Here is a 26,553-nt window from a genome sequence, read left to right as displayed (position 1 = left end):
ATCAATGCAGCAAGATATAATCATTTACTGTTCTCACTGAGCTTCCTTCAAATGAGAAATGCATTTAAAAAACACAGTGACAATGACATTCAATGTCAAAATCCAGCAGATTAATAGCACACAGTCTAATTTTAAAATAAGCACGCATGCGCCTGCGCACACACATATTGGCGCTTGAGTGGAGATACACTGGAATTTTAAATCATGCGCGCACTTGCGAGTATATGATTTAAAATATGCCTACCGTGCGTAAATATGCTCCTAATTTTAAGAGATCATTCGAGCAAGCCTACTTAGCGCATCTTCCATAGGACTTTGCCAGCTTTAATGCGCGTATGTAAGTGGATTTTAAAGTATTCTCGAATGAGGTACATTCCCAGTTTTTCCAGCTAGTCCACCAGTTTTCCTAGTCAATATCGAGGTCTTCCAGACCCTCTGGCTCTTCATCCTGTATGTCCCCCAGTTGATCTGGACCCCTCACCCTGTCCTGTAAGCTCTAAAACACGAGATCTATAGACTTGCTCCTTATCAGGAGCAGCAGTAAAGTTACGCAGTTAACAAACCGCCATGCGCTGCGGCCTCCGGTTTTAAAATATGGAGTCATGTAAGTGTTGGCCCCTCCCCTAATTTTTGGCATGCACACGGGTATATTCACGCATAAATCGCGTATTTTAAAAATCTGCATTGTTCACGCGCAGCCCACATATGCGCATATGTGGACATTGCAACGCTTTTAAAATCGACCTCTTAGTGATTAGAAAACACTTATCTCTCTCTGAGATGTATATTTCACAAAAACACTCAATCAAGATGTCATTCCTAAAACCCCTACCTCACACTTAATCCCACAGAAAAATCTGGGAGATTTAGTGTGTGGTAGAAGTAATTTTTCCCCAGGATGGAGTCAAATACAGAGGCTATTTTTTTGGAAATACTTCCTAAAACCCCAACATCAATGATGTTTTGGCATTTAGTGCCTGCCTCAAGGGATTTTTTGTAAGTGTCTCTGTAATATGAAGGAAACAATAACTTTATTACCCAACTCAAAACTATATCTACTATAATGTACATTGTAAGCATGTACAAAAATCAGACGTTATACCGGGCTTAGTGTCTCATTCCCCCCTCCCCACCTTAAACATGGTGTCCTGACTCCAGTCATCTTGGACTCCTCCCCAATCAGTTATATAGGCAAAACCCCATAGGAAAACCAAACCAATGTTGTGCCAAAGAATAATAGAACGTCGATCCTGTATACATTGCGGGAAGCAAGAAGCACACTAGATCATGCTTTGTTTGACTGCTAAGCATGTTTTTGAAGATCTCAAGTTTGCAGTACTCAAAAACACATACGAATAAATGGGGTGGTGGTTTTGATTCAGTTCTATTGCACAGGGAACAATTTTGGATTTCCCATCTGAATTCAGTAGAACCGTGTGGTATGAGCAAAGAGGTGGACTGGACTATTTATTTGTAATCGTAGATGACTGGGTTGTTTTTGACATAGGAGATTGTGATTTGAAATTTGAACAGTGCTGCAATTGATAATTAAGTTCCCGTTGTCATGGGATTTTGCCTATATAACTCCTCACTTTGAAAAATGGGAAAATATATTCTTTTTTATTATTAAAGAAAATCACTTTCAAAATGATTTAGATAAATATGGTATCACAAAAGCAAATATTTTAATTCTTTTTAAATGAGAATATTTCAAGGGAATTTATGGACAAATACCAGAAAATACTTCTTTTGTTGACTCCTATTTTTTGCTGCCCCAGTTCAGTGAAAATCTGGAATAAATGGTTGAATATGTGGAGATACTCACTAGTCATATTCTTTCTTATGCTGCACAAAAGTTAGCCATCTTTTTTTTCCTCCTGCTTGTTTGTCTACTCGTTTGCAAATTTATTTGGTCCACTTAATAAAAAAGGATCCCTAAATAAATTCCATTCTGCCTGTGACAGGAAACTCCATTCAGCTGTATCTGCAGACAATGCAGTTCCATAGCATTCCACAGAAGTCAATTCTACAGACCTGCAAACCACTTCCACACTTCCCCGATTTTGCTACTCTTTTCCCCATTCTTATTTTCATTTTTTCTTATTCGCTTAATCTTCTCCCCTTTTCCTTCTCTTTCCCTCCACTGTTTCCCCGCTATTTCATAATGATCGATCCCAGCCTGGCTCTCCACCTTGCCCTCCTCCTACCCTATCCCTCCATCCTTCCCTCTCTTTTTCTCTACCTTATTTTTCAAACTTTCTTCCTCATTCCTTTTCTTAATCCCACTTTCATTTAAGCCATTACCTATGCCAGTCCTGCACACACAATGCCATCCTTAACATTTGTCCCTTCAATGCTTAACTTCTTTGTTGCCTTCCATCCTTACCTCTCTACTTTATCTTTTATCCCAGAGTTTTCATCCAGTACTTACAGAGTATCCTTATCCATTTGTCCCTCCTCTTCTGTTCTCATGTCTTCCTTAGTCTTGCTCCTGAAAAGCGATTTCCTCTCACCACTCTCTTAACTCACTGTTTCCTTCACATACTTTCTTCTCCGATTCATATCATGCAACTCCTATATCTCATCCAGCTGTAATGTCCCATTACCAATAGGGCCCTAGTTTAACTGGGATGACCGTCCCCTTGTGAGGTAATAAAAGCAGCTCTCCCCTGAGAACTTTGGAGGGAGTGCAGTTCGATTTTTTAAGTTAGAAAAGATGTAGAAGTTTTTGCCTTAGTTGGATTTTTGGGCCTACCTTTTGGGCTCGGGCACTCGAGCCTGGTGTCCTTAGGCAAGGTCAGGGAACTGTTCTTCAAGTCCATTCACGGGCTTGTAGGGTTTGCATCCTGGGTTCTTTTGGGCTTTTGCTAAATTTTTCTTTGGAAGAAGCCTGCGAGACCCCTGAGTGTTGCCCGGAGAGAGCGCATGGGGAAACCTTTCCCTGGGGGGCCTAGAATAGGGAAGACCTGCCCCTTTACATCCTCCTGAAGGACAAAGGAATGGTGGTGATTTCTGGACTCAGTCTGGGAAAATAATTTTTGGTTGCAAGCCCTGGGAGGAAGAATTTTTCTGCCCCCTTCCTGCCTTGTCAGAAGGAGCAGCAAGAGCTGAATGTTCCTATGTGGATCCTTTCCATCTAGGGATCTGAAGAGTAAGCAAGAGAGACACTTGGAGAACTGTGAATAAGACCATTTAAAAATCTTCAGAGGACTCCCAATTGGAGTTTTCACCCTGGGGAGAGATAAATTGGGACTCTGTGCCGAGACTGTGTTAACATTGTTCACTTACCACCTGGAGGGGTTTTCCTGTTCACACAAGGGTGCCCTGACCGCTTGGGAACCTCACTCATCTATGCGCTGGAGGGCAAGTGATTTTTCCCTTGCCCTGGTAAGAAGAGACCCTTGCAAAGATAAAGATTAAGAACTGCACCAGCCATTTGGGAACTAAGAGCTGATGTGAGCCAGGCCATTGATTTCCCAATGAACCCTGTGAGTGAAGTTCATTTTTGGACCCTCCTTCAGAGTCCCAGGTGTTGGTTGTTGGCACTCACATCCATCTGAGTAGTAAAGGAAGGTATACTCCCAGGGACCAGGAACAGTGTCACCCCTGCCATCCAGGGCCTTGGAGGAGAAAGTCCTCCCCCCTGCCCTGCCAGCAAAGAATCCGGGCCCTGGGGAAAGAGATTTGTGAGAGAGAGAGCTAGTGCCAGTGGATCCAGCCCCCAAAACTACAAATTCTTTTATGATAATGGGGTCCCACACAGCTCACAATTGTACCCACATGGGACTTTCATTTTGACATTGTCCCTTCCAACCCACATTCTCTTCTTCATTTCTGTGCAACCACTTTGGACCCCACTTCCCACAGTGCCTTTCTCTGCTTTCTTTGGGGAGATTTCAAGAGTCTTAAGAAGAACAAAGCAGATGTAGTAACACTCCCAGAGTTATCCTTAAGGGGGAGGGAACTGGGCTGACTGCCTGGTTCCCCATGCTTTGAAGGGCTTTGTGTGGCTTTCGGAGCTCTGCGCCCCCTGAGTAATTTCCTCTTCTGGAACACAGGTGGGCCAGGAGCTTTGACTGCTCATCAACCTCTGGGTGACCTTATTTTCCTATTCATCAAACTCTGGAGGGCAAGGGGAATCACTCTGCAGGGGTTTATCCCAGCTCCTGCATCCCACTAAGGTCATCTCTGACCACTCGACAAGGGTGGGAACAAAGAGGAAATATAAAATGACAGACTTTTTAATCTGATGCAGTGGAAGGCACAGTAATAGAAATGCTACTGCAGGAAAGAACACCTTGAAATGAGTAGACTGCAAGAACCTAGACAACATGGTTTCAAAAGGGAAGAAAACGTGACCAGCCTGGTGCTTCAAGGATCTGTGTTAGGTCCCACACTCTGTAGTGTCATTATGGTGTTCTTGCAGAAGTGCTAAAAGGGGACATGTCTGCAGGTGATATCAAAACCTGCAACGGAGCAGACTCATCGATGGAGAGATGAAATGAAAGATGACATTAGAAAGCTAGAAGAATTATCATGATCTGGCACGTGCCATTCAGGCCAAAATGTGTGTAAAATCAGGATTTTGGGGTACAAAAATTCAACAGCCACATGCTATTTGGGAGAGGAAGAACTGGCAGTCAGAAAATAGGAAAATGACCTGACAATTATTATATTTGATGATTAAAGGTAGCCAATCACTGGGACAAAGCAGTAGGAAAAAGATAATAGTATACTCACATGTTTAAGGTGAGTTATCACTAATAGGAAGAAAGTGGTAGCATTATTGCCCTGTGCAGATTCCTAGTGAAACTCCAGCTTGTGTCCAGTTCCATTCAACATATCTAAGGAAGGACATTGAGAAGGTGAAGGTGATGTAAAGGAAAGCCACCAAAATGGCACCTGATCTGCACTGTAAGCCTTTAGTAAAGAGACTTAGGGGTTTATTTATCAAAGTGAATTGGTATTTATTTTATTTAAAAGGATTTATAAATCTCATTTTAATAACGAGCATGACAATTAAAAAAAAAAAATCAAACCAACATAATCATCCACTAATCAAATACTGACATAGATGAATAGACAACCAAAGACCTAAAACATAAATGTCTGCTCACAAATAGTGGTTTACATTTATAATGAGGAAGACGAGCATGGAAAAGATATGTAGCACTATTTTTCAATTTCAAACACCAGCCTGAACAAATACGTCTTTAGCTTTTCCCAGAAAGTCTGTGTGCATGTAAGAGAATGCACAGAATTAAAACCACGGGTTAATCCGCAATTTTAAGAACATAAGAACATAAGAAATTGCCATGCTGGGTCAGACCAAGGGTCCATCAAGCCCAGCATCCTGTTTCCAACAGAGGCCAAAACCAGGCCACAAGAACCTGGCAATTACCCAACACTAAGAAGATCCCATGCTACTGATGCAATTAATAGCAGTGGCTATTCCCTAAGTAAAATTGATTAATAGCCATTAATGGACTTCTCCTCCAAGAACTTATCCAAACCTTTTTTGAACCCAGCTACACTAACTGCACTAACCACATCCTCTGGCAACAAATTCCAGAGCTTTATTGTGCGTTGAGTGAAAAAGAATTTTCTCCGATTAGTCTTAAATGTGCTTCTCGCCAACTTCATGGAATGCCCCCTAGTCCTTCTATTATTCGAAAGTGAAAATAACCGAGTCACATCTACTCGTTCAAGACCTCTCATGATCTTAAAGACCTCTAACATATCCCCCCTCAGCCGTCTCTTCTCCAAGCTGAACAGCCCTAACCTCTTCAACCTTTCCTCATAGGGAAGCTGTTCCATCCCCTTTATCATTTTGGTTGCCCTTCTCTGTACCTTCTCCATCGCAACTATATCTTTTTAGAGATGCAGTGACCAGAATTGTACACAGTATTCAAGGTGTGGTCTCACCATGGAGCAATATAGAGGCATTATGACATTTTCCGTTCTATTAACCATTCCCTTCTTAATAATTCCTAACATTCTATTTGCTTTTTGACTGCTGCAGCACACTGAGCCGACGATTTTAAAGTATTATCCACTATGATGCCTAGATCTTTTTCCTGGGTGGTAGCTCCTAATATGGAACCTAACATCGTATAACTACAGCAATGGTTATTTTTCCCTATATGCAACACCTTGCACTTGTCCACATTAAATTTCATCTGCCATTTGGATCCAATCTTCAAGTCTTGCAAGGTCCTCCTGTAATGTATCACAGTCTGCTTGTGATTTAACTACTCTGAATAATTTTGTATCATCTGCAAATTTGATAACCTCACTCGTTATATTCATTTCCAGATCATTTATATATATATTGAAAAGCACCGGTCCAAGTACAGATCCCTGAGGCACTCCACTGTTTACCCTTTTCCACTGAGAAAATTGACCATTTAATCCTACTCTCTGTTTCCTGTCTTTTAACCAGCTTGTAATCCACGAAAGGACATCGCCTCCTATCCCATGACTTTTTAGTTTTCGTAGAAGCCTCTCATGAGGGACTTTGTCAAACGTCTTCTGAAAATCCAAATACACTACATCTACCGGTTCACCTTTATCCACATGTTTATCAACCCCTTCAAAAAAATGAAGCAGATTTGTTAGGCAAGACTTCCCTTGGGTAAATCCATGTTGACTGTGTTCCATTAAACCATGTCTTTCTATATGCTCTATGATTTTGATCTTGAGAATAGTTTCCACTATTTTCCCGGCACTGAAGTCAGACTCACTGGTCTATAGTTACCGAAATCGCCCCTGGAGCCTTTTTTAAATATTGGGGTTACATTGGCCACCCTCCAGTCTTCAGGTACAATGGATGATTTTAATGATAGATTACAAATTTTAACTAATAGATCAGAAATTTCATTTTTGAGTTCCTTCAGAACCCTAGGATGCATACCATCCGGTCCAGGTGATTTGCTACTCTTTAGTTTGTCAATCTGGCCTACTACATCTTCCAGGTTCACAGTGATTTTGTTCAGTCCGTTTGACTCATCACCCCTGAAAACCATCTCCGGAACTGGTATCTCCCCAACATCCTCATTAGTAAACACGGAGGCAAAGAATTAATTTAGTCTTTCTGCAATGGCCTTATCTTCCCTAAGAGCCCCTTTAAACCCTCTATCATCTAATGTTCCAACCAACTCCCTCACAGGTTTCTTGCTTTGGATATATTTAAAAAAGTTTTTATTATGAGTTTTTGCCTCTATGGCTAATTTCATTTCAAATTCTCTCTTCGCCTGTCTTATCATTTCAAATTCTCTCTTCGCCTGTCTTATCAAAGGTGCGTGATGGCAACAATTCTAACGCACAATATTCTAGAGAGCATAAAGCTTTTAGTGAATTGTGCTTTGAAAGTGGCACTTCGCATTGACTAATGTGTCTGTGTTAATGCACTTGTCTTAACCCAAACACTTAACTATACCTCCAGCACTATAAAGATTTTGCATTAACATGGTGTTAATGTGAATGCATTAGTTAACAAAAGCAAAGCATGCTACATTTAAATGAGCTGATTTGCATACTTTTAGATTTTTGCAGCTCCTTTAAATTCCTAATATGATAATCCATCTTAATGTTTATAAAAACAAGTGGGAGGGAAGGGGGAATGGATGTTCAGGTTGGTTATATACTGTTTTATGAGGTTTGAACATGTATACTGTTTATACAAAGCTCTGGATATAATTCATGTTCTCTACCATGTTGGAAGCAAATTGATGTATATGTTCATGTTTTATTAACATATATCATAACACACACTGTCTATATGCTCGCCGAGCTAAGATGACCTTGTTCTGTATGTATCACACTATTTGCTTTAATAAAAACAGATTAAAAAAAAACAAAAAACAACACATTACCATTAATGTAAGTGAGCGAACGGCAATTTAATGCACATCAAACACATTCAATGTGCCATAAGCAAGTCAACAATTGCTTTAGTGTTAACATAGGGGGTCATTTTCTATGCCATGGTACTTTTCCACTGAGGGGGAAAAAATACCATGGGCTGCAGAAAAATATCACGGGAGCCTCCTTGTAGTGTTTTTTCCACAGCCTGCAGTATTTTCCCCCCTCTACGGAAAAATACAGCGAGAAAAAATATCAGGGGAAATGGGGAAAAGAAATCATGCCATGGCAGCCCCCTTTGCCCAGGGCCTGTATTGGGGGTAGCTGAGAAGAACAGCCTAGTGAGGCCCAAGCACAGCTCTAGTTTCTCGTCACCTTGCACATCACCACGGACCAGAATTCCCTCCACATGCTATGAGTTCCACCAGAAACCTGCAGGCCTCTTTAATTCAATTGGCAGCAGCAGTCTGGATTTGGTTCCAGAGCTGAATCTGAAGTACCTATTCAGTGGTTCTGAAGTGTTCTCCAAAAGGTTGTTGGAAATCTATGGTGCTGGACAGAATGAATTGCTACATTATGAGGACTGAAATTTAGCTTCCCAGGTTTTCTCTCTCATCTACATTTGGAATATGTCCTGATAGTGATAAATGATGTGTCATGGAATGATGTCATTGACTAGGCATCCCCGCAGCTGCAGAATCTTAAGATGCTCCTGCTATGCTAGACAATATTGAATACATTTTCAAAGGGTTCTATGTGGAAAAATAGCACATATGCCTGTAAGTAGCTTGTATTTGTATATATGCTATTTTATAAACATCAAAAGTATGCGCATATTTTCAATTTCACGCACACATTTTACAGATGCAAAAAAGGGACATTCTGTGGCAGGGTCAAGAAATGCGTGTGGTGGTTGCTATTTTATAAGAGATATACACATATACATTATCATATTTAGCAATTTTTCGCCTGCTAATTAACTCAGGCAAATGAAATTGACCGCAGTTTTTGGATGGTAGGCCTGGGTGAAGTGGTGGGGGTTCAGGGTAAAGTGCTGGAGGGTGTAGATGGACTGGATGAACTGGTGGAGGTATTGCCAAACTGGTGATTCCAAATTCGCACACAAGTATTTCTAAAACAATAGACGCATACACTTTAAAATATACCTGTCTACGGGGGAGGAGTCAAGATGGCGGCTTGATCCTTGCACAGCTCAGCCCGTTCACTGATTACCTTTGAAATTTCCTTGGCTTTTCTTTCTAACAATGTCTGTGAAGAGGAAGGGGAGAGTTAGATCGTACCCCTCACTCCCCTCAGCCCTATCTGGGCAGAAAACGATCTTGCAATGCACAGGTACGACATTGCAAACTGGGGCCAGCATTCTGGCTGCCGTGCCGGGTGGAGGAGAGCCCGCCCCGGCTTCGGAGGAGGCGTTGCTTAGCCCCTTGGATGAACGACCACCGCCGGTAACAAGGGTAGTCATGTCGCCGTGCTCTGCCTGGAACTCAGAAGAGGGATTCCAAGCAGCGGAGGATGAGGGAGCAGCGTCGTGTTTAGTTCCTCTAGAATTAATGGGGACGATGCTGGTATCTTTGAGCCGGCTGGAGTGACCATCCAGAAGGCAAATTGAGGTGAGAAGTTTGCCGCTGAACCCCCTTTTACTAGCGGTTTACTAGTTGCATCTCAGAAACCTGCGGTGGTTACCCTCGAGTCTTTATGGGACCTAACGTCTTCGTTGGCTAAAGTGTTTTCTTACTGTTCGCTAAAAATTAATTCACTTTCTCAGCAAATGGACACTATTTGTAAGAATAATGATCTTCACCGACAGGAAACCCTGGAAAAGTTAAAAAATGTGGAAGTGGAATTAAAACATGTTAAAGGAGCCCAGTCTATGATCATTCAAGACTGTGAAGTTCTAAATAGGAAGGTGGAATTTGTAGAGAATGCTTTAAGGCACCTAAATCTGCGAGTTTTACATTTTCCCAGGGTTGTGGGAGAAATTCCTCGAATTACCTTGAGAAGATATTTCCTTGAAGTTTTGGAGTTTACAACAGAATCTGCTCCCCCCCTGGATAAAGTGTATTTTTTGCCTACTCCCTCTAATGTTCAATCTCAGGCCCTCCCTGTTGATTTAGATAATCTTAACTGCTTTGTTAGAGTCATCTAATAACGAAGTATCTGAAAGAGCTACCTTGTTGATATCTTTTTTTTACTGAAAAAGATCTGAGTAATGTAATGAAAAGTTATTTCAAGAAATCTAGCGCTCTTTTTATGGGCCAAAAAATCAGGATTTTTCCAGACCTGACAAAGTCCACCCAGGAGAGAAGGAAGGGATTTTTTGGCATTACGTCAAGAAACCTTAGCTATTGGTGCAACCTTTTTTCTACGGTTTCCTTGTAAGTGCATTGTTAAGTACAACAGAGATAATTATGTCTTTTTTTTCACCGGAACAGCTTAAGAGCTTTATAGATTCCAAGAAGATTATGCTACAAGTTAGCAATATCCAGGTTAATTCATCTTTTGGAATTAATGCATGCCGTATCGAGCTATGTCATTTCATTTTTTTTTGTGATTGCTTACTGTTTTTCTCCTTTTTTTGCTGTGCCTCTCCCCTAAGTATTGTGGTCTAACGGATATTGAATTGAATATTTTCTATATATAATTTCTTCCTTTTGTTTTCTGTATTTCCTTCTGTGAATACCATATTTCTGTTCAAAGTGGATGCTTTCTTTGAAAATTGTAAAATCAATAAATAATAAAATATAAATAAAATAAAATAAAATATACCTGCCTCTGTATAAATCGGGGTTATTATGCATATATGTCATATTTTTTTTCATCCCTAAATTATACTCATGTATGTTTATAAAATAGGTAGAGAAAGTGAGCACTTTCTTGCATTGAAAATATTCACGTGTACTGAAACATATGCACATGCTTTCAGAGCATAACTATTTGGTGTCTTATAAACTGTGCAGGATAAACGTCCACATGTCCACTTATGAGTGCAAATGAAGTATCGAGAACAGATTTGAAAGTTAGGCTCCTTGAGCCTGAAGAAGCTGTCCCTTTTATGTGTATAGTCCCATAGCAGGTGAGCTCAGGCGCTGTGTGTAAGATAAAAAAAGACAGGTTCGATTAAGGAGTCAAGTATGTGGGGCTGTGCTATGTGGGGTGAGACGGAAAGCAAACTTTTGTGTGATAGATTCCTTAGAAAAGGATGGAGGTGACCCTAGAAAGCAGAATGCAGAAACTTATCAGGAATGTTTCGCTGCCTTCTGATTCTCTTTGTAAAAAGTAGGCTTGAATGCCTATGTCAGAGAACATCCGCGGAGTGTCATTAGCATTCAGGGCTACCTTTCCTTAAAAAAAAATAAATAAAAAGAAAGGGCTGTGTATGAGAGAGAGAAGCATTAGAATTTTGAACTCTCTGTAGTCACTCCAACGTTTTGACAGAAATTTAGCGGTAACACTAAAAAACCCCCCAAAAAACCCTGGAACCTCAGCTAGTAGCTTGGATAGTGGTATAGGTCATACTTACCCTAAGGATATGTCTAGAGATTTAGTTAGTGCCTCAGCTACTGGCAAGGGTGGTACTTTAAAAGGTGTGTGTTTTGACTCAGTTGGCCTGAGGTGCATTGCCAACTTAACTAGCAATTTAGTTAGCTGTGCTAAGGGTTGGGCTGTTTGGGCTCAGCTTTCATCAAGTGACAGCTTGTATTCTTTCTGAAGCTGGGCTGCAGAAGGGAAGTGGTGATTGCTTCAGCCTCTGGCTTTGCTGAGTTGGGGGGGAGTGGTGTGATTAGGGAACTGTCATCCTATGAGCTAACAAGGGTCTGGAGACTGTAGGAAGGAATTTCAAATGGAATTGTTTTGACCTTCTCTATGGAGAAAAAGTGTTCTAAGTGATTTTATGCAATACTGGTTTTGGGGATTAACTGCTCTTTGGGGGTCAGGGAAGGACTGACTTTTTGATAGGGCTGTAATTGTCCTTTATCTCACATTGCTGTTTTGTCCTGTAAAGCTGCATACTGTAGCAGCTCTATGACAAGGATATTGTGTTTTATGTTTAGCAGTCTATTCGGAACACGAGCCCACATCGACATTCAGCACCTTATACCATGACTGATGCCCTTTGCTCCACATACTGTAGATGCTGAGCACCATCCGCTGTGTAATTTTCAGTCTGTGTCTTGCAGGCCCGTCTTTGAACTTTGTCCTATTTATTTTGCACATTCCTGTTTTCCGTGTTCCTCCTCTTGCTCAATGCTCCCTTACTGCTGATTGCATTGTGACTACACTGCTTTCTGAAATATCAAATGGAGCGTGTTGCAATTGGAAATGTAAATTTCTCATGTTCAAACTCCTCATTGTGAATGTTTACATAAGAGCATAAGATATGCCATACTGGGTCAGACCAAGGGTCCATCAACCCCAATATCCTGTTTCCAACAGTGGCCAATCCAAGTCACAAGTACCTGGCAAGTACCCAAACATTAAATAAATCTCAAGCTACTATAGATTATTAATGAACAGCAATTTATGGAACTTATCCAAACCTTTTTTAAACCCAGTTACAATAACTGTTGTAACCACATCCTCTGCAATGAATTCCAGAGCTTAACTATGTTCTGAGTGAAAAATAATTTTATTCAATTTGTTTTAAATGAGCTACTTGATAACATCATGGAGTGCCCTCTAGTCCTCTATCATATCCCTCTTCATTCTTCTGCTCTCCAAACTGAACAGCCTTAACTTTCTTAGCCTTTCCTCATAGGTCAGCCATTTCATGCCCCTTATCAATTTGATCACCCTTCTCTGCACTTTCTCCAGTGCAGCTATACTGTATCTTTTTTGAGTTGCGTTGACCAGAATTGCACACAGTATTCAAGATGCGGTCTATCCATGGAGTGATACAGAGGCATTATGACATCCATCATTTTATTAGCCATTCCCTTCATAATTATTCCTAACATTCTGTTTGCTTTTTTGATGACCACATCACACTGTGGTGATAATTTCAATGTATTATCCACTATGACACCTAGATCTCTTTCCTGGGTGGTTCTTCATAAGATAAAAACTAACATTATGTAACAACAAGGGTTATTTTTCCCTATATGCATCACTTTGCACTTGTCCATGCTAAATTTCATCTGCCATTTGGAAGCCTACTCTTCCAGTCCGCAACGTCCTCCTGAAATTTATCACAATCTACTTGAGATTTAACTACTCTGCATAATTTTGTGTCATCTGCAAATTTGAATACTTCACTTGTTGTACCCCTTTTCAGATCATTTATAAATATATTAAAAAGCACCAAAAAGGTCCAAGTATAGATCCCTGAGGCACTCCACTATTTACCTTTTTCCACTGTGAAAACACACCATTTAATCCTACTCTCTGTTTCCTGTCTTTTAACCAGTTTGCAATCCACAAAAGGACATCGCCTCCTATCCCATGACTTTTTAGTTTTCTTAGAAGCCTCTTATGCAGGACTTTGTCAAACGCCTTCTGAAAATCCAAATACACCACATCTTCTGGTTCAGCTTTGTCCACATGTTTATTGAACCCTGCAAAAAAATGAAGGAGATTTATGAGGCAAGACTTCCCTTGGGTAAATCCATCTGGCTATGTCCCATTAAACCATGTCTATCTAAATGTTTTGTGATTTTATTCTTTATAACAGTTTCCACAATTTTTCCTGGCACTGAAATCGAGCTCACCGGTCTATAGTTTCCCGGATCACACCTGGAGCCCTTTTTAAACATCGGGGTTACATTGGCCATCTTCCAATCTTCAGGTACAACGGATGATTTTAATGATAGGTTACAAATTAATTTAAATAGGCCTGAAATTTCATTGTTTAGTTCTTTCAGAGCCCTGGGGTTACTCCTGGGGGAATTCTGCGCTACTGCGGAATGCAGAATTTCTGCAGAATTCCCTCTCTGCACAAAATTGCCAAATTCTACGCAGAAAATAGCAGAGGAGACCCTGGCATGCTGCGAATGGAGCATATCCTGCAGCACACGCTCCGTTTGTGGCGAAGATGAAGGCCAGGTGCGCCATTCACGGCGAAAAGGGAAGACCCCCATGTGCCGCAGGACGGGCTCCGTTCGTGGCGAAGATGAAGGCCCGGCACGCTGTTTGCGGCAATGGGGGTGCTCCGTTTGCAGCGAAGATGAAGGCCCGGCGCGCCATTCGCGGCACACGGGGGTCTTCCCTTTATAAAACAAAATATTACCTAGGAAAGTAAACAGCATTTATATACACATTTTCCCAATTCAAGTAATAAACTAGAAGGAGGGACTGATTACAGGGAGATAAAGGTAAACTTAAACAAGAAAACAGGCATTTAACGTGATCACTGCTTGACCTACTTAAAGATCTTCTGACCTAGTTGTTATCTAGAGACAAGATAGTTATGTTCCTAGAATTAATAAATGACTTCAGCTGTTCAGGTAAAAAAATAAAAATAAAGGAATCATTCTGTGAACGGATAACACATTTGCATGGGTATCTTAAATAAAAGGAGAAACCGAGAGATGTTATCTGAGATTTTAACAAAAGAAATTCCTGTCTCCTTTCCTGAGTTGCACGCGCAAAGTCCGGGTATATACAGACTTCTTGGGTATAGAAGCAAGCAGAGATGTTCTTAAAATATCTCCACATTACTTCACTAAGTTCTTGCTCAGTTAGGAATGTAACCAGGAGAGTAGCTCGGTCATACACCTCTGCAGAAGAATTTTCCAAAAATTGGGTTAGATTTTCTAATGCCTCAGGATGATTTTGAGGACACCTCTCTTTACTCGAAGCAGGCAAAAAGAAAAATTTGCTTACAGAAGTTCATTTCCCATCTTCAAACTCAAGCATATCCTTAAAATAACTTTTTAAAGTGTAATAAGGTTCTTCCCCCAACACTTTAGGAAAATTTAAGAAACGTAAGTTTAGGTGCCTATTATAATTCTCCAAATATTCCAATCTACGTGAGGTATTATTAAAGTCCTTAATCAACTTAATAATACAATCTTGGATTTTTGAAGTAAAGGATTCAACCTTCTCTAATTGAGATGTAACATTAGTAATCTGACCATCCACTTTATCTTCCAAAGAATCTATTCTTTTGTTAAGATCCTCCAGCCTTTTCCCTTGGTCTCTTAATGAGCAGCCAAACCCGGCCACTAGGTCCCAGAGCGCATCAAGCTTTACCACCGCTGGTTTCGTTGCTATTCAAGAAGACTCACCCTCTCTTCCAAGAGGGGAAACATCTGCCTCCACTGCTAGTCTCCTTAATGCAGTCTCAGTCCCTCCACAGGCTCCAAGGCTCCCACTCGGCATCCAAGTCGAGACAAAATCCCCAGCACCGGCACCAGCAACCTCTGGCAGCTGGGGAGAGGAGAAGGACTGCACAAGTAAACCTCCTCTCTGGCCCCACCTTCCGCAGCTTCCACAGCGATGTCATCGCCCGGCGCTGCAGGCAACAGAGGAGCTCCAGTACTCATCTGGGCTGACGGTGGATGAAGTTTGGCTTCCGGTTGAATTTAGAATTAAACATAAAATGCTATGTATCATCCATAAAATTTTATATGATGAAAGGACTGACTGGTTGAATTCCATGATCAGACTTCACGTGCCCCAAAGGGAATTGAGATCTGCGAACAAAGGTCTGCTTACAGTCCCTACAGTGAAATCCGCCCACTTAAGTGAGGTGAGAGACCGAGCCATCTCATTCGCAGGTCCTAAACTCTGGAGCACCCTGCCTCAAAATCTGAGATTACAACCTGATTTGAAAAAATTTAGGAAAGAGTTAAAAACATGGTGTTTCCAGCAGGCGTTTAAGGCTGATCCATAAGACACTGACTGAGAGTTGTTGAGTTTTTACTTAATATGAATATTATCTTTAATGTTTTATCTTATTTTTACTGATTCTTTTAGTAATGATCGTAGCTTTCTTTTAGTTTTATTTATTTTTATTATGATGGTTTATGTAATTTTATTCAATTTATTTTCTTATGTTTTTATTTGTTTTTTAGTGATTATGTACACCGTAGTGATAGAAACTTGTTTCTGTACAATGGTATAGAAAAATTGTTCAAATAAATAAATAAGTAAATAAACAAACAAACAAATAAATAAATAAATAAATAAGATCGGGGGGGGGGGGGAAGGGGGGCTCAGGCTGACCTCCCCAAACAGCTCCGCCGCTCCCTTGGCAGGAACCGCAGTGAGAAAATTGCCCCCCATTTCTGAAGCAGGACCAGGTTTGAATGAAGTTATTAAGCGCGGGTCCTTATGGGAGAGTTGCTTCGGTGGGGTAAGTGTGAACTTTCCCCTTCCTTTTAGCCGGCATCTTTGCAGAAATCAGTCTTTCATGAAGGGAGCGCTTTAACAAACCTGGCTCTCGCCGCCATCTTGTCCCTCCCCACCTTTTCAATGCTCCATGTTTATGACCTAGTTTAAAATTTACTTCTGATGATAAAAGTTTCTTTATATTAAAAGCTGGCAAATATCAACTGGTGGCTTGCACTAGTGGACGTAGTAACATGGAGAAATTAATTCTTCCCTGATAATTTCCTTTCCTTGTGTCCAGCCAGACCAATCCAAATGCATGGGTTATGCCCACCAATCAGTAGATGGATGCAGAGATTAACAGGCTTTCTGATGTCACCATTCATAGGCTCCCATGCTGCCCCCAATCTGCCAGTATCCTGTAATAAGCTAAGAATAACATACTAAAAACAAACTTCCCCCTCCCCAAACCAGGAGATTTCCAAGGGAGAACGACAAACAAGCATACCAATCAAACAACACAATTAGGATAAACCTTATCCACTGAAGCTTTGATTAAAATTACATATACACATTCTGAAAGAAAATAGCCATAGAATACCACATGTTTTGTAGATAAGGGAGGGTCCTGGACTGGTCTGGCTGTACTTAAGGAAAGAAAATTATCAGGTAAAAACCAATTTCTCTCTCCACTTTATCCAGCCAAACCAGTCCAAATGCAAGCAATGTACCTAAGCTATACCTCAAGCGGGCAGGACACTGCCAAATCCGTTCTCAAGACCTCTGAACCAAAGGATGCTTCCTCCCTTGTTCGAATATTGAGATGATAAAGTAGCAGAAAAGACTGTAAGAAAGACCAGGTCATCACTTTGTAACTCTTCAGTGATGAAACCAACCAAAGCCTGACCTAAGAAACTGCTTGCATCCTGTTTGGGAGTGGTAGTCCTCTAACTACATAAACTGCACTTATGACTTCTTTAAATCAGCAGGCCAATGAAGCTTTTATAGCCACATCCCTATTAAATAACCCTGCATGATCCAATCCTCTAGAAACATTTATGACCATAACTGGACACATCCAAGGAATGGCACAGCAAATACCCTTCCCCACACAAGTCTCTCTGGAAGGAAAGAAGACGCACTACCCAACTAAGGTGAAAAAGCAAATCACCATTGCAAGGAATGCAAATTTTTGTTTCCATTTAGACTTTATTTACACATTTTCACAATATGGTTCCAGCAGAAACATATCATAAAGATGCACAATTACCATACATTACCTACAGAAACGATTGTTTATCTAATGAAGCAAAATAAACATCAAATATATATCATAAACCCTCCAGTGTGTGTGTTATTAATACTTTATCTTCCCTCCTCCTCCCCTCCCCACCCTCTCCCTAACCCACCCCCTTTTCCCTCATGCTGCACAATATTGGAAGAAATATCATATGGCCAACAAATACCTGGAAGCCTATGCCCAGTTCCTTATGCTTGATTTCCCAGCCGTTCGATTATAGGGACCCCACATTTTTTCAAATTTGAATACCAAACCCAACCGATTGGCTGTTAATCTTTCCAAAATGAACACTCAGTGTAGTCTTTGTTGTATGGCTCCTAAACTAGGTACTTTCGATGAGCGCCTTTGATACGCAATTTCACCTTTGATAACAAGTAACACTTGCATGAACAGTTTATATTCCAATGTACTCTGGGGCTCCCCCGGTATACCTAGTAAAAATAACTTCGGCTCTCATGATACCAGACTCCCCCTTCCTATTCTTGAATAGCAAAATCATAGCCTCCCACAATTATCGTAGTCTTAAGCATTCCCACCACATATGGAAAAAAAATTCCTGCTTTCCCGCATCCCTGCCAACAACCTTCAGGGACCTTGGAGAACATTTAATGACGTTTTGCTGAGGTAAGATACCATCTAAAAAGAGTTTTATACCCTAACTCTTGTAGGGCCACAGGAACGGAGCCCTTCTTCGTAGCTATAAAGCACTGCTCCCACTCCACATCATTGAATGGAGGGCCCAAATCCCTCTCTCATGCACAAGTACGAGCAGGCTTTTCCTTCAGGTCCCCATTCAGCAACCCACAGAATTTAGAAATATGTTTATCCAATTGGTCTGCACGCTCACGAAACCCCTCAAAAAGCATTCTCCCCTTACTGAGGTCCCAAGAGATACATTTTTGATGCATGAAATATAATGGGCCAGATTTTAGTAGCTACGTGCGGGCATAGATTTGTGCGCGCAACCCGGCGAGCAGAAATCTACGCTTGATTTTATAACATGTGCGTGGAGCCGCGCCCATGTTATAAAATCCGGGGTCGGCGCGCGCAAGGGGGTGCACACTTGTGCACCATGAACGCGCCAAGACCTAGGGGAGCCCCAATGGCTTGGAGGGAACTTTCCTTCCGCCCCCCCCCCCCACCTTCCCCTCCCTTCCCCTACCTAACTTGCCCCCCAGCCCTATCTAAACCCCCCCTGACCTTTGTTTAATAAGTTGTGCCTGCCTCTGGACAGGCATAGGTTGCGCGTGCTGGCCAAGTGCTGGCGCGATCCCCCGGCACAGCCTCTGTGTCGGAGGTCTAGGTCTCACCCCGCCCCACCCCAGGACCACCCCTCCCACTCCCCGCCCCTTTTTTTCAAGCCCGGGGGACATACACATGTTCTGGGGCTTGCATGCGTCGCCAGGCCAATGCAAAATAGGCTCGGCACACACAGGAGCGGGTTTTCACGGATTTTAAAAGGGTTACGCGCCTATATTACGCGTGTAACCCTTTTAAAATCCGCCCCAATATCTGTAACAGAGCAAATCTGTCCCTACTTTACGGAGCATATTTTTCCATAAGAATTGCTGAGAGCAGAGTTTGCCCTCTTTCCCCCATTTGCCCCAGCCACGTCACCCCCCAAGGCCGCCCATCTGTTGCAAAATGCTGCCTTGTTACCCGGGGGGAATTCCTTCAAATATAAAAATGAAGTAGAGTAGAAGAATTCCCTATTACTACCAGAGCTACTCTCTATCTTTGCCAGATCTGCAGAGTGGTGCACGAATAGGGCAGAGAGATCTTGTATCTGAGGGGTTCCCCTATACCACGTTCACATTGCTAGGGTGAAGCTCCTCACCCAGTGCCCCTCAGTTGTAACCCAAGGCTTTATGTCCCGCACTCTATGCCACTCAAGAAGTGCCCTAAACTGGGAAGCTACAAAATACCATCTCAGGTTTGGGACCCCTAGCCCCCTCTTACTTTTGTAAGATAAACTACTTTTTTTTTACACCCTTGGGGGGCTCCTTTACCATAAAAAGCTAAAAATATTTTTCTGCCAGGTCCGCAATAAATGATTTGGTATCTCTAACAGGAGCATTTGAAAGTAATAGCTGAACCTCGGCAGGATATTCATTTTAACTGTGTTAATCCTGCCCATCCAAGATAGACCCAGGTGATCCCACTTTTCCATATCTTTAAAGATATTTTGGGCTAATTCATCATAATTAATATGAAATAAACTATCCCCTTCTGGCCCTATATAGACCCCCAGATATTTAACCTAGGCTGCCACAATCTTAAAGGGGAAGCGCGAACCCAATGCTTGCATGTAATCTGCCAGCGCAGAAATATTCAGAATCTCTGATTTGCCTTCCTTCACCTTAAAGCCAGCAACTTTTCCAAATCCCCGCATCTCCCGTAACATGCCACTTAAAGCGTCTACAGGGCTTGCCAAAGTAAATAGAACATCATTGGTGAAAAGGGGCATTTTATAATCTGTCCCCCTTATGTGTATCCCCTTAATTTGGTCCCCCCCTTCTAATATGTTCTGCTAGGGGTTCTAACGAGAGAGCAAAAAGTAAAGACGACAGGGGGCAACCTTGGCGAGTACCACACCGGACTTCAAAGTTTTTTTGTATACCCTCCATTAATTTTAATATAGGCCTGGGGCCTAGAATATAAAGCCTGAAGCCATGAGATAAACTTAGTTCCCATCTGACATTTTTCTAAGACCTGGAATAAATAGGACCAATTAAGACGGTGGAAAGCTTTTCTGCGTCCACGGTTAATAATATTGCCTGAATCTCTTTTTTCCTTGTTAAAATTGAGGAAGTGGCAAAAAGGAGATATCCCCAAGAGAAATTTTTTGTGTTGCCCTTGGACTACCATAAAATCTGAAAAAAGCTTACACCAGTTCAGCCAGAGAAAGTGCACAGGTTCAGATGCCTTTTGTCTGCCAGCACTGCAGTAGCTCCTGCGAAGGAAATGCCTTGCAAATGTAAATGTTTGACAAGTGTGCAAGTTACCCTTTTGCTTGTGTTTAGATAGGGATCCTGAACTGTTATTTTTTCTTTTGATAGCTAGATCGCTAATATCCCTGGGACTGCATAGAGAGACAGTTGGAGCCCCATTAAACTTGAAGACTGGAGGTGGTACAGAGATTTTGTTCCCTTTTATTTTATTAGGTTAGTAGGTACCCGGTGAGAGTCAAGAGCCCTACAGAGAGTTACAACATGGGCGCAATGCCCCCGGCTGGCTCAACACTAACAGCAACCACTAGAGAAAAATGTGAGCTCACCCACTTACACCACATATTAGACACTGATACTTTAAAGAGCTCTTAATCATTAGGGGTGAACAGAGTCAAAAAATGTGTTTCAGCTCGTTCATTCGTTTCATAGGTCATAGTCATTTGTCAGGTTTGTCTCAAACAAAAAAAAATGTTTGCCTCATTTGTTTTACACTGAAGTCAATGGAGAAGCAATCAATAGGCCCCATTGACTTCACTGTAAAAGAAAAAACAAGCCTAGGCCTAATGCTGGGCCCAGCCTGAGGCTGGGTCTTGTCACCAAGGCCAAGGCTTAGGCCTAGCCTTGATGCCAGGGCCTGGCCCAACGCTGGGTCCTGTCATTGACGGCCCGAGAATAGGCCTAGGCCTGAGGCAAGGTTCCATCATCAAGCCAAGACTTAGGCTCAAGCCTGAAGCTGGGGCCCAGTACCATCACTGAGGTCTGGGCCTAGGCCTAGACTCACACCAAACTGAAAATAGTCTTATTTGTCCCACTTTGCACATTGGTTTGAAATAAATGCACATCCCTCTGAGTCATTTTGAGAAGCCTCCAAAGTTGAAACTCCAGTAACCGAGTTATAGTTGTACTTATTTGGTGAAATACTTTCCTTCCAGGAAAGTCTGCAAAATTCAAATAGGTAAAAGATTTTAAGAAAAGAATTGTGATTCTTCAAAACTTTAAGAAGTACCAAGTGTTAGAGCCAAACCCAGAGACTGATGTGATAGTGAAGCTTGTTGTTGAAATTTGTTAAAAAAAAATGGGAAATTTAGATTCATACCAGTAATTGTAACAGAATGGGTTCATACATTGTACAACTGAATTCAGTACTCCTATTACTATAAAGGAATAGAAGTTCTTTACTGGTTGAGTATTATTTGTTTAGAAAACTGTTACATTACTTGTTATCTTGATTTGACTTGTATCTAAATACCATTCTCCAACTTGTTGGAAGGAGAAAAATAAATTTATTTCAATTATTCCTCTGGGTCTATGTCTTGAACAGGTACCAAAATCCATGTAACCTTTTCTTTTCTGTCTTAGTCCCTTTTCCCTGCCTCCAAAAGATGCCATAACACGGTGGGATTACCTATCATGTAAGTAACCGTAGAGGGGTAGGATTGTGGGGAAGAGTGGTAGGTCTTTCGCATGAGTTTATGTGCACTCCAGGTGCCATGGGAACAACTTGGAACATCTAAGCCCCAACTAATACCTTTGGGACTGTGCAGTGAGAGCTTCCTACATCCTTGGGGTGTTACATTAGTTAGTTTGCAAGGAACGGGAAAACATTTTTAACTGCCAAGCTCTACCAGTTGGGCCTCAGAAGCACATTTCATATATCAAGAATCAGAAGAGGACACCATAATAGAGCTGGGCTACCAAGCTTAAGGAGGTTTTTTTTTTTTTATAATTTTAACTTTCCTTTGGTGTCTTTATTAGGGGAAGTTAAAATTGTTACGTGGGTGTGGAGAAAACCCCACCCCCCAATTCATTTTTCTTGAATTATTTTTAACCGGCTGGGAGGGCTAGCAGGGGGTGGCATCTTTTACTTTCTACAGCAGTACGGTCTTCATTTTAATTTTCTCCACAAAGAATTTGAAAGCAATGTCGACACTGTATACAGCGGCCTTCAAATGGAATAAAGTCAGTTTATTTAGTAGTTTTAAGCATAGTGACAAGATGCATGCTGTGGTAGGATATTAGTGCTTTTGCAGGTAGTAGAAGATACCAGATCTGCAGCTTCCTTTCTCACAGGTCAGAATCCCACAGCACCATTCGTTCCTGTCATGCCTTATTTGATTTATCTCTACGAACTATTATACAAATTTTGTCTTAACAAGAGACTGCTGTGCAGGGTATGCATATCATACATTGATGACTAGTGGGAGGGAGAGAAGTAAGAGAATGATGGGAAGATAGGGAAGAGAATTGTGTGGAGAGGGTGAGCGAGTCAGGGAGAAGGAGAGGGCAAAAACTGGAGGAAAAGGAGGGCACCTGTCGTAGGCTCAATGTAAATATTAGAGCGACCTCAGCCCTGGCTGATACAATGCACTACCTCTCTCTGGACAACAGATGTCATTGAATAACAGCAATTCCTTTTAATTATGCAATCTGCAGAATTCCATATAAAATCTTGTTTTGCTGTATAAGGAAGACCGTGGGCCTGAAGTACTAATCACTTCTCCCAGAGACAAGAAATAAGAAAAACCCTTTAGTACGTAGGCCCCATATGAATGTATAATTTTTTTTATTCATTCTAGGAAGACTGCAGCTGGTGATAACCTTAAACTGAAAGAAGTATTAATATAGGAAGCAATGACACCAGGCACTGTACCACACCCCTTGGGAGCAGATAAATCATTCCTGCTCTCACAGCTCATGAAGTTTGAAAAGTGCATGCACTATAAAATCTCTGCCCAATTTTTATGTTCTTAAAATAAAAGGTATCAGAACATGTAAAGAATCCAGCTTTCTCCAGGATCTATAAAGCAGCTCGTATTCTGCATGCATAAAAAGGGGCCAGTGTAATGAAGCGTGCTAAACTTAGCACACTTGTTGAATAAAGCTTTTAGTCACAAGAATGTGGCAGTAAAAAAACGTATACTAATAATAGCGCACTTTCCATGCACATAACATGATAGTGTAGAACTTAAGCATTACTTTCCAATGCAGAGAATTACCTTAAAAATTCAGCATTAAATAACTATCGATGTTAATGCTGCATTTTTAATTCAATCTGAGATTAAGTAGAGTTTTATCTTCCATTCACTTACCTATTGGAAGTAAATTGAGTTTTAAATATCACCCACCCACAGACCTGGGATCTCCAAGTTGGGCACCCCTTTGAGTTTAGGAACCCCTGGCCCAAGAGTCCAGTCAGGGCCCCCAGGGCCTGAAATCTTTGGGTCCTGGATCCCCTGAGTAAGGAACCCCAGGCTTGGAGATACTGGTTACAGGCATGCAAAGTCTGGATATCTTAGTTACACGTTCTCTGGCCTGGGAGTATTTGTTCCAGTGTTTCCTAACTCTAGAAACTTTAGAACTCTGTAAGCAGGTCACCCAGGCCTGGGAGCTCGGGAACCGGTCCTCCAGGTCTGGAGGTGTTGGCTCCAGGGCTGATTGTCCTTGTTACAGAATTTCCAGGGATGGGATGTTGGTTCTGCAACTCCCAGGCCTGAGAAATCTGCAACCAAGGACATTCAAACCTAGGAGCTTTGTAACCAACACCGCCAGACTGGAAAGCCTCTCTCCTAGGATCTTTGAGTCAGAGAGTATCTGACCCAAGACCCCAAGCCACAGAACCTCTAACCTGGGACTCCTGAGCTAGAGAGACTCTTCCCCAAAACCCAGAGGCCACAAACCCTTGAGCCAAAGACTGTTTAACTTTGGGCCCACTGATTGACTCTGAACTGTCTGAGACCCATGGGTCAAAGATATTGCAGCCTGGGTCACCTGACTCAGGGACCCTTTGATCTGCTTCCCCCTCCCCCCCCCCACAAGACCTGAGCTAATCTAATATTATGCTATACATTTCATAGTATTGGGTTAGCTTAGTTGAACCAGCCTTTCTGGTGCAGGTTTATCTGAGCTCATTGACCTCAGCTGTTTGGGTGACCATTTAACACTGGTGCTGGTACATCAATATTCAGTGAACGCAGATGCACTGCTGACATTTTTAAAAGACCAGTTCTGTGGGGCTAACCCAGTACTATGAAATGTATAGTACAGTATCAGGTTAGCTCATGCTCAGGCGTTCCAGACCGAGGATCTCTTTGACCTAGGGGTTCTAGGTCAGAGTCTTTCTTGTCAGGGGTCTTGGAGGGGGGAGGTCCCATGGCAGAAGGTCCCAATCCCAGTGGTGCCAGGTTGGAGGCTGTCTAGCCCAGGTCAGAGGGTCTCTAGCCTGGGGATCCTGTCACATGGTAGGTGCACTGGATGGCCCGTGCCATTTTTAAAAATGGCGCGGGCTCTCCATTACTTCTACCATGTGACAGGGGCCGGCCAATGGCACGGATACCCTGTCACATGGTAAAGGCAAAGGCTCCCGCGACCTCCAAGGGACCACTAGGTACTTTTAAAAAGTTTTGGGGGGGAGTTGGGAGGGTGGGGGAAGCTAAGGGATCTGTTTTAAAGGGTCGGGGTGGGTTTTTTGTTTATCGGCTCGGGCGCAGCCGATAAAAAAAAACCGGATCGGACCGCACGAAAAAAATTTCACATCTCTAGTGTGCACCACCTTGTGCGCTCCGACCCTGGATTTTATAACATGCGTGCGGCAGCGTGCTCATGTTATAAAATCGGGTGTAGATTTGTTCGCGCTGGGTTGCGCGAACAAATCTACGCCCGCACATAAGTTTTAAAATCTGGCCCATAGTGAACACCTCCCGCAGCTCCAATATCCATAATAATGCTGATCAGAAGGAGCTGGTAACATAATCTATAATGATCCTTCCTTTAGTGAAGGCAATAATAGGTATTTCTTGAAAGACAGAGTGTAATTGCAACATTGACCAGTATTTAAAAATTAGAGACACCACAAGCTGGTGCTTTTGTAGTTTTTGTGTGCCGTTTTTCCCGCCCTCCCCCAAAACGATAAGAGAACCCCACGAACAATTTTGTGGGGTTTTCCTATCGGTTTCGGGGAGCCCCCGATTTCTGACGACTTTGAAAATATCGTATGATATTTTCAGTTGTCAGAAAAACGATTCACATCCCTAGTGCACACATGTGCACCTTGCGTGCGCCGAGCCCGAGGGGAGCCTCGATGGCTTTCCCCGTTCCCTCCAAGGCCGCTCCGAAATCGGAGCGGCCTTGGAAGGAACTTTTTTTTCGGTCTCCCCCACCTTCCCCTCCCTTCCCCTATCTAACCCACCCCCCAGCCCTAACTAAATCCCCCCCTCCCACCTTATTTTATTTTTTACGCCTGCCCAAAGCAGGCATATCTTGTGTGAGCCGGCTGGCTGCCGGTGCGCGAACCTCTGGCACGGCTGCACAAAGGAGGCCTCGGGACCACCCCGGACCCACCCCCGGACCCGCCCCGGACAGCCCCCTGACCCCCGGATCCACCCCAGACCACTGCCATGCCCCCAGACCCCTATCCTTCCCGCCCCTTTTTCGAAGCCCCGGGACATACGCGTGTCCCGGGGCTTTCATGCGCCGCCGAGCCTATGCAAAATAAGCTCAGCGTGCGCAGGGGCAGATTTTCTCAGGTTATGCGCATATGTTACGCGCGTAGCCTTTGAAAATCTGCCCCCTATGTGTTCATGCAATCACTGGCATATATTGGTTTGAGGTGAACCATGGGAGAAGTTATGCATCCAAGTCGATCTGCTTTTGTTGTTTACATGATAATGTGTCCTTGTGAAAAGATTTACATAGGAAGAACATGATGAAAAATTCATATTCGTTTAATTGAACATCGCAGTTTTCTAAATACGAATAAATTATAGGGACCAACTATACAGCCTTGTACAGAATTTTCTCATATTTCTTCACAACTCAGGTGGAGGATTTTGGAGTGGGTTAAAGAAGCACCATGCAAAGAAGATCGTGAAGGATGATTAAATTTGTGTGAGCGACATTGCATTTATAGTTTGAACACTATCTCCCCACATGGTCTAAACAAGGAAATTGATTGGTACTCCTTGATTTTATTATTTGTGTATATATATAGAGGCAAAATAGATAATGTGATATAAAGATGAAATCACTTCCTGCCATCGCCATTTTGAAATTGTGAGAGACGTAGCCAACAACACAATGAGTAAGACTTGTTTTTTGTTAGCTCAGTGTGGTAGATTATATATTGATTGTGTATTGTACGACTGTCGCTGCCCG

Source organism: Rhinatrema bivittatum, chromosome 1 (assembly GCF_901001135.1).
Source record: "Rhinatrema bivittatum chromosome 1, aRhiBiv1.1, whole genome shotgun sequence".
Taxonomy (NCBI): domain Eukaryota; kingdom Metazoa; phylum Chordata; class Amphibia; order Gymnophiona; family Rhinatrematidae; genus Rhinatrema; species Rhinatrema bivittatum.
Note: the sequence above shows the minus strand (reverse complement) of the source record.